The sequence below is a fragment of the Chroicocephalus ridibundus genome, chromosome 4, assembly GCF_963924245.1.
Source record: "Chroicocephalus ridibundus chromosome 4, bChrRid1.1, whole genome shotgun sequence".
In the NCBI taxonomy this organism is placed as follows: Eukaryota; Metazoa; Chordata; class Aves; order Charadriiformes; family Laridae; genus Chroicocephalus; species Chroicocephalus ridibundus.
Window position 1 is genome coordinate 80,253,390 of NC_086287.1, and position 12,990 is coordinate 80,266,379.

At 39.3% G+C, this 12,990-nt stretch overlaps 1 long non-coding RNA gene across 12 annotated transcripts in view; it reads right to left on the reverse strand.

The window, feature by feature from the left end:
* Positions 1–306: 306 nt before the first annotated feature.
* LOC134515434 (uncharacterized) overlaps positions 307–12,990 on the reverse strand; it is a 36,710-nt gene continuing 24,026 nt past the window's right edge. For 9 of the 12 annotated variants that reach the window (XR_010071011.1, XR_010071006.1, XR_010071009.1 and 6 more), the window contains one exon: positions 307–12,517. This is a non-coding gene — a long non-coding RNA (uncharacterized LOC134515434). The remainder of the gene's footprint in view (positions 12,518–12,990) is intronic. The other 3 variants (XR_010071010.1, XR_010071003.1, XR_010071004.1) reach the window with 2 other exon arrangements.

Below are 12,990 nucleotides of genomic sequence, written 5' to 3' on the forward strand. Positions count from 1 at the left end.
AACAAACCACCCAAAAACCACCACCTCAAACCAAAACCAAACACACCAATAAAAAAACCAAAAATCAACCCCCCAGATCAAAGAAGGTCTGTATGAGTGTGCTGGAAGATGCAGGAAAGTCCTCCAACCTCACCTGACTGTGAGAGTGCTGGAGAAATGTGTGTACATACAAGATGACAGGCATAGCCAAAGAGGGATGTAAAGGGAATAGTTTTAGGAGAGAAGACAAGTTTGGAAAGAAAAAAAACCAGTGGGACATATTTGAGTACTCTGAATATGTCAGCAAACTAAAGGGAAGTGTATAGGTATTGTACAACAAAGTTTATTTTAGATTCTGTCTTCTGTACTAAGAATACAACGTGATCTGACTGTATCAGTCCATTATCCCATCCTACCTATTAGGTTTGCACAGCCAAATCCTTTTCTATAATGTAAGTTCTTATTTCTCAGCTGACTTCAGTAAGCAATGGCAACATATACCAGCTGTCTCTCCCTATGCATCCCCTTCCATCCCTGCCAGCTCTTTGATCTTTTCTGGGAAGCTCTCCATTGTTCAGCCAGTTCTTCTCTCTTTCAGTGCTGAGTTTGAGGATGATTTAACACCCTCTTCAGTCTCATGAAGTTTGCTCTGTTCTTAGCCCTGGTGGTTGCTTCCTAATAGTCAGCCTTCCACTTGTTTCCTTAAGATCTCTTACCTGCATTCACTTTTTCTACTTAGCTGCTTAAGCATCTCTCTCTAATTTAATTCTCTGTATTCTAATAGGTAACTTAAAAGGAATACGACATTGTATGTAACTCCTTTGTTGCCTACAGCATGTTGCTGAAAGGGCTTATGTAATAATTGGAGAAAATGCCGTATGATAATCTCATTCATTTTCTTTTTGGCTAGGGTAAATATTTGTTTAGCAGCCACAAACTTGTTTGAACATGTCAGAGCTTACAAATGGAGTATATATATATTTACTTGTTTGTTGTGTCAAAGGTGCTATATTTCTGGATGAGAAGTGTCTCATGATTCAGCTACTTAAGCACTGAAGTTAGCCAGGTTTCCAGAACAGCTTCGCTGCCATTTGAGCACCTCTGTGAGAAAACTACTGTGCCCTGAAAATGTGGCTGAAAATAGGAGGTACTGCTGAGTTCTTCTTTGCTGATTTAGGGATGTCACAATGGTATTTACTATTTAAAAAATCTAGACCCAAGTGGATTTGTAGTGTTTTCTAAGTAAAAGCCAATAGCTGTTCCTACTAAGTAAAAGAAAACACTGTAAAACAGTGTCTCTGGGGAACTGTGCAGAATGAATGTGTTAACTGTGTAAGCTGCTATGTATTAGCACGAATTCGGGGTTAAATCATTATTTGTAATTTGAGGTTTCCTGAAAACCTTCTAAAGAGAGACCAGGAAGAAGCTGCATGATTATTTTTGTTTTGCCTAATGAGCCTGGCTAAGTAGAAGGTCACCTCAAAGTAGAATTTTTCGAGGATACCAACATTTCCTCATCCTAGACTGTGTGTCTGATAAAATGGCTTGTTCTTGAGACATGTGTGCTTCACTAATTGAAGGTCATATTAGCATGAATGGGTCTAACCTTGGCTGATAGCTACCATTTCAATTTAACATTGGTTTTCTTGTAAAGCAGAAATGTTTTTCCTACAAGAGATAGTCTTCATAATGCAATCTCACAAAATCTGACATAGAATGGTATATTCACATCTATCAATAATTTAATCTTCCCCCAATTTTAAATAATTAGAATGAATGAATAGAAATAAAATCCACATGTAATAGCAAAGATGTAATAATGTCATGTGTGAGTATGTATATGAAACACCACACGACACTTTCTACAGTGAATTAAGGCTTTGTTGATCTTAAGTGATAAAAAAATCAATTGGATTATAACTCATAGATTCAGTGAGAGTTTCCAGGATCTTAGAAATGAATGTAGTGTTCATGAATATGGAAAAGGCTTCCTTGTGGGATTCAGAAATGAGGTGACAGTGCAGCAGCTGGCCAACAAGTCCATGTGACTATTGGTACAAGGGTATAAATATCATCCACTGCTGCAAGCAGTAGTTAAAGATGTGGCATATACAGTCATCTCTTAAGGTGTCTCCTGCGCAGAACTGTTGACTCAATCAAGAAACACAATAAATAAAACCTCCTATTGTTTAGACTTTATTGTGGACGGGAGTGTTCCTTTGAAGCTTCTGTTACTGGCTACCGTCAGAAGCAGGATACTTGCCTCAATGATCCATTGCTTCTAATCAGGTCAGTTGTTTCTTATGAACCTAAAACTCGCACTTACTAGGTATTTAGGTCTTACTTTAGCATTGAGAAGTGCTCTGAGAAGGGGTATGACTCAGGTTATAACCATTTTAGATTCTATTCAAGTAGCAAGAAGTTAAGTACATTTTTAGAATATTTGGAGCTAATGGAAAACAAAGTATTTTGAATTAATCCCAGATGATAAAACCGTGATCCTAAATTAAAGTTCTCTCTAAATGTGAAAATGCTGTACAGCAGAACTGGCTAGAATTGCCATCTAGATGTTACAGATGTCAGTCACCACAGATAAGCGGTTTGCAGGTGTGCAAATTAGTTTGCATATAAAATAGGTCTGACAGGTCCCAAAATTAAAACTGCCTGGTTCTACGTGGCTCTATTTGATCTTACTCCACCAGAGAGCCCCAGATGAAAGTTGCCTCCTTACTGATTTGGGACATAATGGAGGACTAGATTAATGATAGATAGGATAGTAGCATAATACAGGATCTTAGGAAGGGGAGAAATTACAGCTGCCTTTGTCTGACGTCAGTATGTGACTCTGGGAAAGTTTTGTGCCACAAGGTGTATTTCTTGTAAGGACTTTAAAAATTTGTCAGGGCAATTGGCATTATCAATCAATGGGGGTTGGGGGGAAGGGAGGGGGTCATCTGCATTTGAATGAGAAGAAATTATAATAGTGTAGAGAAAAATCTTCATGGCCACACTGAGAATGCTGAGCAAAGAGACAACTGTGAATGGACGCCTCTCTGTTTCTGAGTAATTGGGCAGCAGGATCCCAAGGCAATTTGTTTGTTACAGAACCTTCCTCACAAAACTCTTTGCTGAAATACGTGGATTCCTGAGACGTGTCACCCTGAAAGAAAAAATCAACATAGAGTTTCCTGCAATTTAATTTTGTGCACATCAACACATTTCTTGATTACCCTTCAAGCCTTCAAAAAAAGATGCCAGTGTTTTCCTGCAGTAAAATTAGGACTTAAATCTGCATCCAGTTGGTTTTACTCACAGCGCTGTTCTCTGTGGACAGAAGCAGACAATCTGCACGTGCTTTGTTCTCTAGCCACAGCCCTGGCATATGTTCAGTGACATTGTAGAAACGAAGACATTAGTGCAAGTACTGGTTTCCCAAATGCTGTCAGATCAGAAAAATGGTTGACCAAGCTCAGGTGACTTATTTTTCATAGTTGTTGGGGTTTGGTTTGGTTTGTTTTGTTACTAACAGGTCAGAGGAAGAAAAGCCTCATTACAATCACAATGTATGCCATGCATAAACCCTAATTTACGTCTGCGGGGGAACACTGTATTCTGGATTACTTGTCAGTTGTAGACAGCACCTATCCCCTCAGAGTTACGATGAGAGAGAAATGGAAGGCTGCCTTTCTCTGCTTCCAGGTACTGTTCTATTCTGCAGTGCCATGGTGAAATATTAATTACATTTATCAGAAGAGGATTAAACGTGGAATGAATGATTAATTATTTGGCACTGGGATAGATTAAAGTTCTGTCCAGGGTTTATATATTCATTAATTACTTGTTAAATCAAAGTGACACTACTATCTTTGGAGGAGGTGCAGTCTTTTCAGCTGCGTTGGTGCAGTGGTTTGTACAAGTGATTTGGTATTTGAAGGTGCTTTCTGTAACAAAATAATTGTCATGATAATATATTCTACTTCTTAAGCATGATGGAGAAACCTTTAAGTGTGTAGTGCACCGTTTACTTCCTTGCAAGTCTTGCCCTTTTATTTTCTGTCTTGTATGATGCTTTGAAAAGTCATAGGTATAGGATTTAACATAACACATGCTTGATAAATTTTTGCTGTCACAGCAGAAGGGATAGAAATGAATTTACTGGAGCCCCTCAGGAAGGGAACCTGCTATCAAGAGAGCAAGTAAATGTGGGCCTTCCCTGCTGAATGGTTACCTGCCCAGTACCTCCACTAGCGTGCTCATACCATGCCAAAGTGATGTTACACAGTGAGTGTGTATTCTTTACTTGGATATGACAGCAGGAGGCTCATAATCATGATTGTGTCTAGAATATGTATCTTAGAGTGTTTCTGAGATGATGAGATTTTTTCCAAGAACTTTGGGAATGTTCCACTTTTGTATTGATGGTATCGTGTATGTGGAGATTGTCCTTTGTGGTATTTTCACTCGGTTTTTATGGGGCTGACGTCAAGATTGACTAGTTACTGCAGTGACTGCTTGGATCTGATAGCACTTTATGCATAGAGTGGCACAGACTGAAGGCTGACAAACAGATTCAGCTTTGGCCTGTTCTGCCTCTCTTAATGCCTTCTTTTTTTTTTACTGGTGGTCATGCTGTTCTTCATCATTGCTTATATTAAAAAACTACTGTGTTGCCCTGAATGGGAGAAGAGAGGACCTTGTAGTCATAACGTGCCATTCAACTCTCAGCTGATATTTTGTGAGTGGTAAAAGCCATCATGTACATGCATTTGTTTTCTTTGTATAAGGAATTCCTGTTTCTCCTCAAAAGACCTTTGCTCATGATGTTCAGTGTTTAACAAAGTGAATCAGGATACAGTTTGCCACGATGTGACAGAAGGTATACTAACATAGCCGTGTAAATACCTATCTTTCAGCTTTTTGCTTTCTCTGTTCTTGGCATCATTATACTGCAACCTCTTGATGGTCCTATGAACATTATTGATACACGAACACTTATTCCTTTCAAAAGCAGTGCATGTTATTGAGAGTGCAGAATCGCAAGCTGTAAGATTTTAGTGTTTATAAGAGGTGCAGGGGTTGATTAAAGACAGATTCTGTCCAGGTCTATGCGGATGTCGCAACGTGAAGGGAAAATAACTGAACTGCTCAGAAGCCCGGGTACTTCTAGAAATGAAAAAAGGAGAAAAAGAGTCAAAATGTGTGAATACATTTGAAAAGATAAACGGTCCCCAGCGCCCCCCTTCCCCCAACACACACCTCCCTCCCACACCCCGAGAACTCAGCTGTTTTGGGCATTGCGAGGACCACAGGCAGCAACTGCCATGAGGCGGTTATCCTTTTAGGAACGCTCTGAAATTTCAGGGCTTGAGGAACAGTATTGTGCAAGTAGCACTGCTGAGAGATGCTAAAGAACACGTCACACTGAGGATGTGAAATACCACACTGAATCAATAAATAGGCCTCTGACTAACTCGAAACAGTGGGGCAGATTCTCATTTCTGCCTCATTTAAATACATCCTTGAGTATCACCAATCAAGTCGTGTCCCAGTGGCGCTGTGTCACGAGAGGGTATTTGCCAACCTGAGTGTAGGAGGCACTGTGGGAGAACATGCCTTTTCTCCAAAGCATTTCAAGGTGTTGGGAGCTCCCTGGATTTGTGAGTTATCATATTTATTAGTCAGTTCCCACTGCTCACCATCATTATTAAAAATGACAACACCAGTTTTTGTATCCTGGACTGACTGTGTTGTATTGGTCTGAGTAATAACGTTCTTTATTTTTGTCAAGAGCATTTTGTTTATGTACTCTAGCCACAAGGGAAAATATACTTCTGCTATTGTTGCAATGCATAAGGGACAGTTAAATCTAATAAGTTAATCTAGATTTCTAGAAACAAAATTAAATTTTCAAATAAAGGCAAACTGACAGCTAAGGCATAAATCTTTTATTTAAAATAGAAAATAAGCCCATTCAAATGCAATCAGAGAAGACAGATGTAGGTAAAAAACAAGTAGAGATAGGATATATGGTGCATAAATTTGCTATGTCTGTGTGATAGATCAAACAGGGTGACCTTAAAAATGTTCCTAAAACATCAGCTAAAATATGAAATTTGCATATATTTAAATACTGCTTGTTAATGTAAGAGGGACCAGAAAGATTGTTAACAATGAAAGTAAAATACAGCACAGGTGTAAAGTGTACAACAGAAAGGTCACATTAGCTATCAGAGTGGCTGAAATGTAAATATTTACTGGCTTGGAGCAGGCTGGAAGTTCCATAAACAAGAAATATTATTTTCTACTGTTTCAATATAAGTTCTCAGGTAAAATATTTAGCTGAGCAAAGTTCCCAATTAACTAAATGTTTAACTTCAGACATCCTCTTAGATCCAAATTACGTTAATCGGACTACTCACAGATGCAGTTTTCTAGAGGCAGGGGCAGGTTCCTCTGATGAAGTGTCTTAGCGAGATCACAGAGGATGCTGTGAAATTTTAGCTTTCTTTGGGGTGGTAAAAGGAGCTGTCTATACTCACATTTCTCAAGTATTTTTAATTCACTTTTTCTGCGTGCAAATCTGTGGTAGATTGCTAGGTTTGCTTAAGCATGGGATCAGATTGCTACTCGGAAGGTGGCATTTATTTCCTATTCAGGAGAGAAAAATGTATCTTTTCAAGAGGACCTGATATTAAATCATAAGGAGCTCTTTTGTGTAAATACTCTCCTTGGACAAAAAGTTTCCTGAGGTTTCTTGATTCCTGCTCTGCCATTCTCTCCTGGACAGCTTTTCCTCTGTCACCCTGTCCTCACAGAAGTGCGTAAGCCATGCTGCTTCCTGGGATAGAATGCATTTAGATCCAGTCCCCCCAGGTGTCCGCAGCGAGTCTCCGGCTTTTTCATCATATCCTCAGAACGGGAATTTCTCCAACTATGTAGGTAATGGCATAGGCACTGCTTGTTGAGCTCCAGCCCCCTTAAAGAGTTTGAGACTGGCTTGTCCATCTGGTTGTCCCTAGAAATACATTGTAATTGTCTCCTGGTTCTTAATAAATCTGGGTTTTCTAGAGATTTCCGCTGTAATTGGATCAGTCATTAACGTAGCCCAGATTTCTCACAGTATTCTGCTGAGATTACATCTGTTGCAATACAGTGACCCAGTTAGAGCCAAGGTATCTGTGCGACTATGAAAAAGGAAATCCATTTGTAAAATGTTATAAATATTTTGACGTACAATATCGCAATCAAAGAAGTGTAGTTAATGCTGATAGCATCGTCCAACCCCTGTGAACAGTAGGTGGATGTGCAGATGGCTTTCCTGCACTCTGGACATGGACATAGGTACTGATAGGCACAAGGGGATTTATCCTTTCAATTTGCTTGTTTGATACTTTGTTCTGTTGTTTTGTTAACTCATTAATGTTCTTTTATATGGGTTTTGTGAACTATTTGCTTTTAAAGTGATATAATTCTGAAAGGTCTTTTTTGTATTCATTTCTAGGAAGAGTGTAAGTTCTTCAAGTCATTGATTAGTGACAAATGCCATCTTTTGAGAAGTTCTCTTAATCTTTGGGATGTCTGTTTTGAAGGTCACTTCCATTTATTAAAGGATTGCAACTGTACACCTGAATATTTCATGAATTGTCAGTATTGTTTCTAGCTTCTGCAATACTTTTCCATAGGAAAAAAGTCAAGTAACAGAAAGATTTTTAAAATGTTACCCAGAAAGCTACATACTGAGCTAATATTATGTTGTCATAGGTCAAGTTGGATTGTTTCTGGGACATCTGTATTACATTACACAGGACAAATCAAAATTTGAGGTGGTGGATATGTGCGTTATGGGAATACAGTCTGCACGTGAGTGTCAGCTATGTGTGCTTGTTCAAGTTGTACATGTAGACCTCTGGTAACACCTGCAGCGTATCGGGTGAAAACACAAAACCAAAGAACGATAGAAAATAGCCAGAGGGGCTTGCAATAAAACTGGGTAGATTAAGCACCGGATACCCTGGAAGGTCCTTCACACTGTGGGATCATTAAATCCAGGTCATCTACAAAAGATCTGGTCTGTGACAGAAACTTTTCAATGTGTTGTTATATGTTAACATGCCTTGGGATGAGACATTTTAGAAATGCTGCTTGCAAGAATACAACATTAGAGTAAAATTTAAAATTTGCCCTGTACTCCCAGCACTCTGAAAACTAACTCTGCTTCCAGGAGTAAACGAACTTCATTCGGATTCTGTTTTCTTTAAACACTGACTTGAAACATTTGGCTGCTGTGTAGACTGATTTGGGTTATAGAATCGTTAGAGTTTGCATATTTAGGGAAATAAGGTTAATTTGTTTACAAGAGGCCTGTTAAAAAAAATGATGTGCTGTTCCAGTGTGGTCTTTCCTATAGATTAGCCACAGTAGAGTACATGTATTGGGGCAGCCAAAATACAAGTAGACAATTAGCTTTTCTACTAGAGACTAGTTTTGTTAACATTCCCTTGATTTGGCAGCTGGAATAGATGAATGTCATTCCTGACCTTTTCAATTTTACAGCTTCTTCACTTTCATAATTCCAACTCCTGCAGCTGCAGCATGGAAATGAACTTTAATAATGTTCCTTCCCCAAACTCTTGAAAATGCATTACTTAACAGTTACATTTTACAATACTCTAAACAATATGAAGCTTTCATATCACTGCTTTTAAACCCATAGACTAAATACAATTAGCATTAGCAATTAAGTGGTGGACATTTCTTGACTGCTTTAATGGAGCGGGTCTGAATAATCAGACATTAGGTATCCACATTTCATTGTGATTTATGATGACAGAAAAAATTATTCTGCCCTGAGTTTTAATTATTGCTGGAAGATATTCTCTAGGTTTTTCTATTAATGCCTTTCATTTAATGTTATAGGGTCAAATACTGTTCACTTTATTGAGGTGAATAATTCTAGTGAAGCTAATACAAGTAAATATAAAAGGCAGGAATCAGTTATACAATGTAAATTCCAGAGGTGTAAGCTGTGGTATTCCACTGAAATCGAAGTAATGACATGATGTTGGTCTGGATGAGACTCTACTGTTCTTCTTAATTTAGTTAATCACAATCTGCATTTATGGTAATTAAATTTAAGTTAAAAGAAAGGAAAGGAATAGAGGAGGTGTCATCACTGTGAAGAATGTGAGGTTAAGTAACTTTAATGTAAAACTATTATTATAGGGTATTTTTTCTCTTACATACAAAGTAAGACTAGTCCAGGTTTAACTATCCAGATCAGGTAAAGCTATAGGATTCAAAATTGGGAAGCAAGGTGAAATTGCACAGAATAGCAAAGTTACCCTTAGAAACAACAGGAATTCAAACTGTTAGTGATGTTACTTTATGGGATCTAGGGTTGACTGGGGCCCATTAGCTACGCGGCTGCGGGGCTTTTGGAGAAGTTCATCGGGGTAACGACCTTGTGCTCCTCCTCCTGCCAGCCAGCCTGGTCCAGAGGGGAACCCTGGTAAAGTCCACATCGTATTAACCACTTTTTAATATATTCTTATAGTCCTTTTGAAAGGCTCATTTCAAAGCTCTCACGCAGCTAATGGGTTGAGCCTCTTCTGAGAGTTCAAATATCCTAATGAGATTAACTCATTAAATAACTGCCCATCGCTTAGTTGCTGATACTCTGATTCGTTTGTGGCACAGGAAGAGATAGCTGCCTGTGAAAATGTTAGCACTGCTTGGAGATGATTTCTCTTTGAATATCTTTACATTATTACATTTTCCACCCTAGGTAAGTCAGTATCCTTTACCCTGTCACACAAAGGGATTGGACTGTGCAGTAACAGTCTTTGTCCCTTCAGGTTGGTCAGGCAAAGGTGACAGGTTTTGCCACCATGACGTTACCTCCTTCCTTAGGAATGAGACTTAAACCTCCCTGTGACTAGTGACTAATTAGTTGTCTCTCAGGGGATGGATTTGTCGGTGCTCACACAAGCAGAATGGCACAGGAGCCTTCCACAGAGCCTGAGGAGGGAAAAATTAAAATAACTTCACTTCAAATTTTACAAATTCACCAAAAGCCACAAATAAAATACACGTGTGAATATCTATAAAATAGCAAAAACCATGTCAGAAAACACAGATAGTGTTAAACCTGCATACTGGTGTCAAGTGGCAGGAGATGTTATCTCCTTTTAACAGAGGAGGTCTGAATCTGGTTTCTGCTGCCTTGTTGGTGTCCCAGTGGTCAGGGAAAGCTTAGGAGTGAGTGGCTTTTTGGGGAGATGCCAGAAAGGAGTTTGTTTTTGGAAAGCCTCATGCAGGGAGCAGTTGAGCCTTGGCGTGGAAGCAGGCAGCAGAGGTGCCAGGAAGGAGTCCAGGCAGTGCAACCTGGTTTGACTGCTGAGTTACGGTGGTTTCAAGAAACAAATGTTCTGTCCCTGGACAAATGACACAAGTAATGCCAATGCTGGGAGACCCCTTTGAAGAACTGGCTGGCTGCTTGGATTGCTGGCATTTTTTAACGGGCTTGGGGGTTTCCAAGCAAGCTCACAGGAACAAGCTTTGCTCAAAAGAAACAAGTAGCTGTTGCTGTGACCTTGCACGCACACACAGGTAGTAGCTTACAGAAGCAGCCCTTTGGAGAATAATGAGGAGCCTCAATTGTAAAGCTCTAATTTGAGAAGTCGTCCCCAGGTAGCACAACTGGCACATAGCCATGCCACTTTAAAGCATGATTTGAATGGTCTGAACAAGTTGGGATCGTTCTGTCCAGTAAATGAACCCACACTTGGAAATTAGACGTGTGCTATTATGATGACCAATTAAGACCACAATGGTATTGCAATCATACTGGTGCATTGTCAACAACCTCATTCTTAGCTTTTAATGATACAAAACAGTACTAGATGCAATGCTTAAAAGACACGAGATGTTGTTTTTCTTATAGGCTATGCTTCTCAGGTGTTTGTCTATACACACTCTCTGGTTGCTTCTAAAGAAAGCTCTGGTTTCTTGATAGTCAGCTTTTCAAGAAACCTGAAGGGTGCTCTTCAACACTTCTCAATGGCACAAGTCTATCTTGCTTTTCAGGTTTTCTTGGTGAGCAAAGCTGGTCAAAATGTATGGATTTGAAAATAAAGAGTGAAAGTTTTGACTGTTGGTGGAGAAACAGTATCTCCATTACTTTTTTCCCCCTGTTTTTAACCTGTTCTAGTTTTGGTTAAACTATTTAAAATAAAAATATTTTAACTGTTGAATTAGGATAGAAAGTAAGTTTTTGCAGCCATGCTCTCTGTTTACAGTCAGCAATAGAAGGAGACAGAAACATTCTTAATTATCTGCACAAGGACTCAGTACAAGTTCATCTCTAAGGTGAACAACCAACAACCTACAAACTATTGAACCTACTAAAATAAATTCTTCTTAGGTTTTGGGGTTTGTTGTTTTTTTTTTTTTGTTGTTGCGTTTTTTTAGTTAGTTGAATAAGTCATTTGAAAACAAAGAGAGCAATGTATTTTAAGCATAGCCCTATGTTTTGCTTAGTCAAATTGTTAGACACACTGTCTGCTATTTAATACATTACTGAACAGCCTAGGCTGTGACCCTAAGCTCCAAATGTTGGGGCCTAAATTACACATATTTTTACTTTTTTTTTTTGCATCATAGGCTAATGTGTTGTACTCCAGAACTGTCCTCCACACTCTTGGAATGTAATGATTGCAATGCAAAAGTGGAAATGTCTCCATTTCCTAATGGTGGACCTTGTTTGGGCGCGTTCAGATGAAACAGCAGTCAATGTCTGTCCAGATGCAGCAGCACTAGTAAATAAAACAAAATAGAGAGCAGCAATACTTCATCTCTCATTTTTGCTTGCTGTAGACAAAGACAGCAGAAGGAAATGGGACAAGAGGGAAACTGCCCAAGTCACATCTCTACCTAACTGTGTCTAACATTATCTTTTATGTCAAATCATTATCATACCCAGGAAAACCACTGGTGTTTAGTGCCAGCTGTCTGCTTATTACAGCAAAGAAACCAGGAGAAGACACCGGGAGCAAGGCAATCATTAAAGAGATATGGTACCTCTGCATTATCGACACTTTTAGGTATTAGCAGTGTCGCTTTGGGATAGTGGGCAGGAGGCAGTGCGGTGTGGAGCTAGGAAGCATGCGGCAATGACTTGGCCACATGGCTGAGCTGTGAGAGCAGAGCTTGCTGCCAGTACGCTTTCCGGGAGGGAAAGGGCAGCAGGAGCGCTTTGGAAGAGCGTCCAGCATAGTTGCTTGGGACTGGCCCTGACAGTGGGCATCCCAGTGCTGCCTTCTGTTTGCTTCAGTCATGAAATTTGTTGACTCAGAAGTTTGATCAATATTTAATGTGAGAGACAGCGTGTTGATGCTGATTTGAAAGAGAAGCGAGTGTACGCTGTTATCTCTGTGCTTTTCACAGATATGAATGATGGCAGATTTTAATATTACATTCAGAGTCACTCTGGGAAAGGATGCGTTCAGCCCAGGATGCAGCCCATGGTGCGAGGTGTACTCTGGAAATGCAAAGTAATAACAGCTTATGTTAATAGCATAAACCATTGATTACATGTGCTTTGATGTGAAGAACCACACCGCCGATTGAACTTGTAGCTGTAGTCGGGGACTGATTCACCACGTGATCGTTTTTAGCCAAGCAGCTTGGGAATCGTGGGCCTATAATTGCTTCAGATTCCTGTTATTGATCTCTTATGTCAAAATAATTGAACTTTATGGCTGACTTCTGATGCTTATTGAGAAATCATATAATTACTTCCAACCAGCTGTGAGTCGATAGAAGTTGAGTACATACCACTACTCAGAGTGCTTGATATATAAATTTCCTTCCAAATAAACACAAGACCTACAATATATTAATAAATCTAGGAATCTGGATGCATGGTCCTAAGTTGCATAATTACACCCCCTAATATCTGTAATACTTGGATTATCTGTTATGCATTTGGATATAAAATATACCTACTTCAAC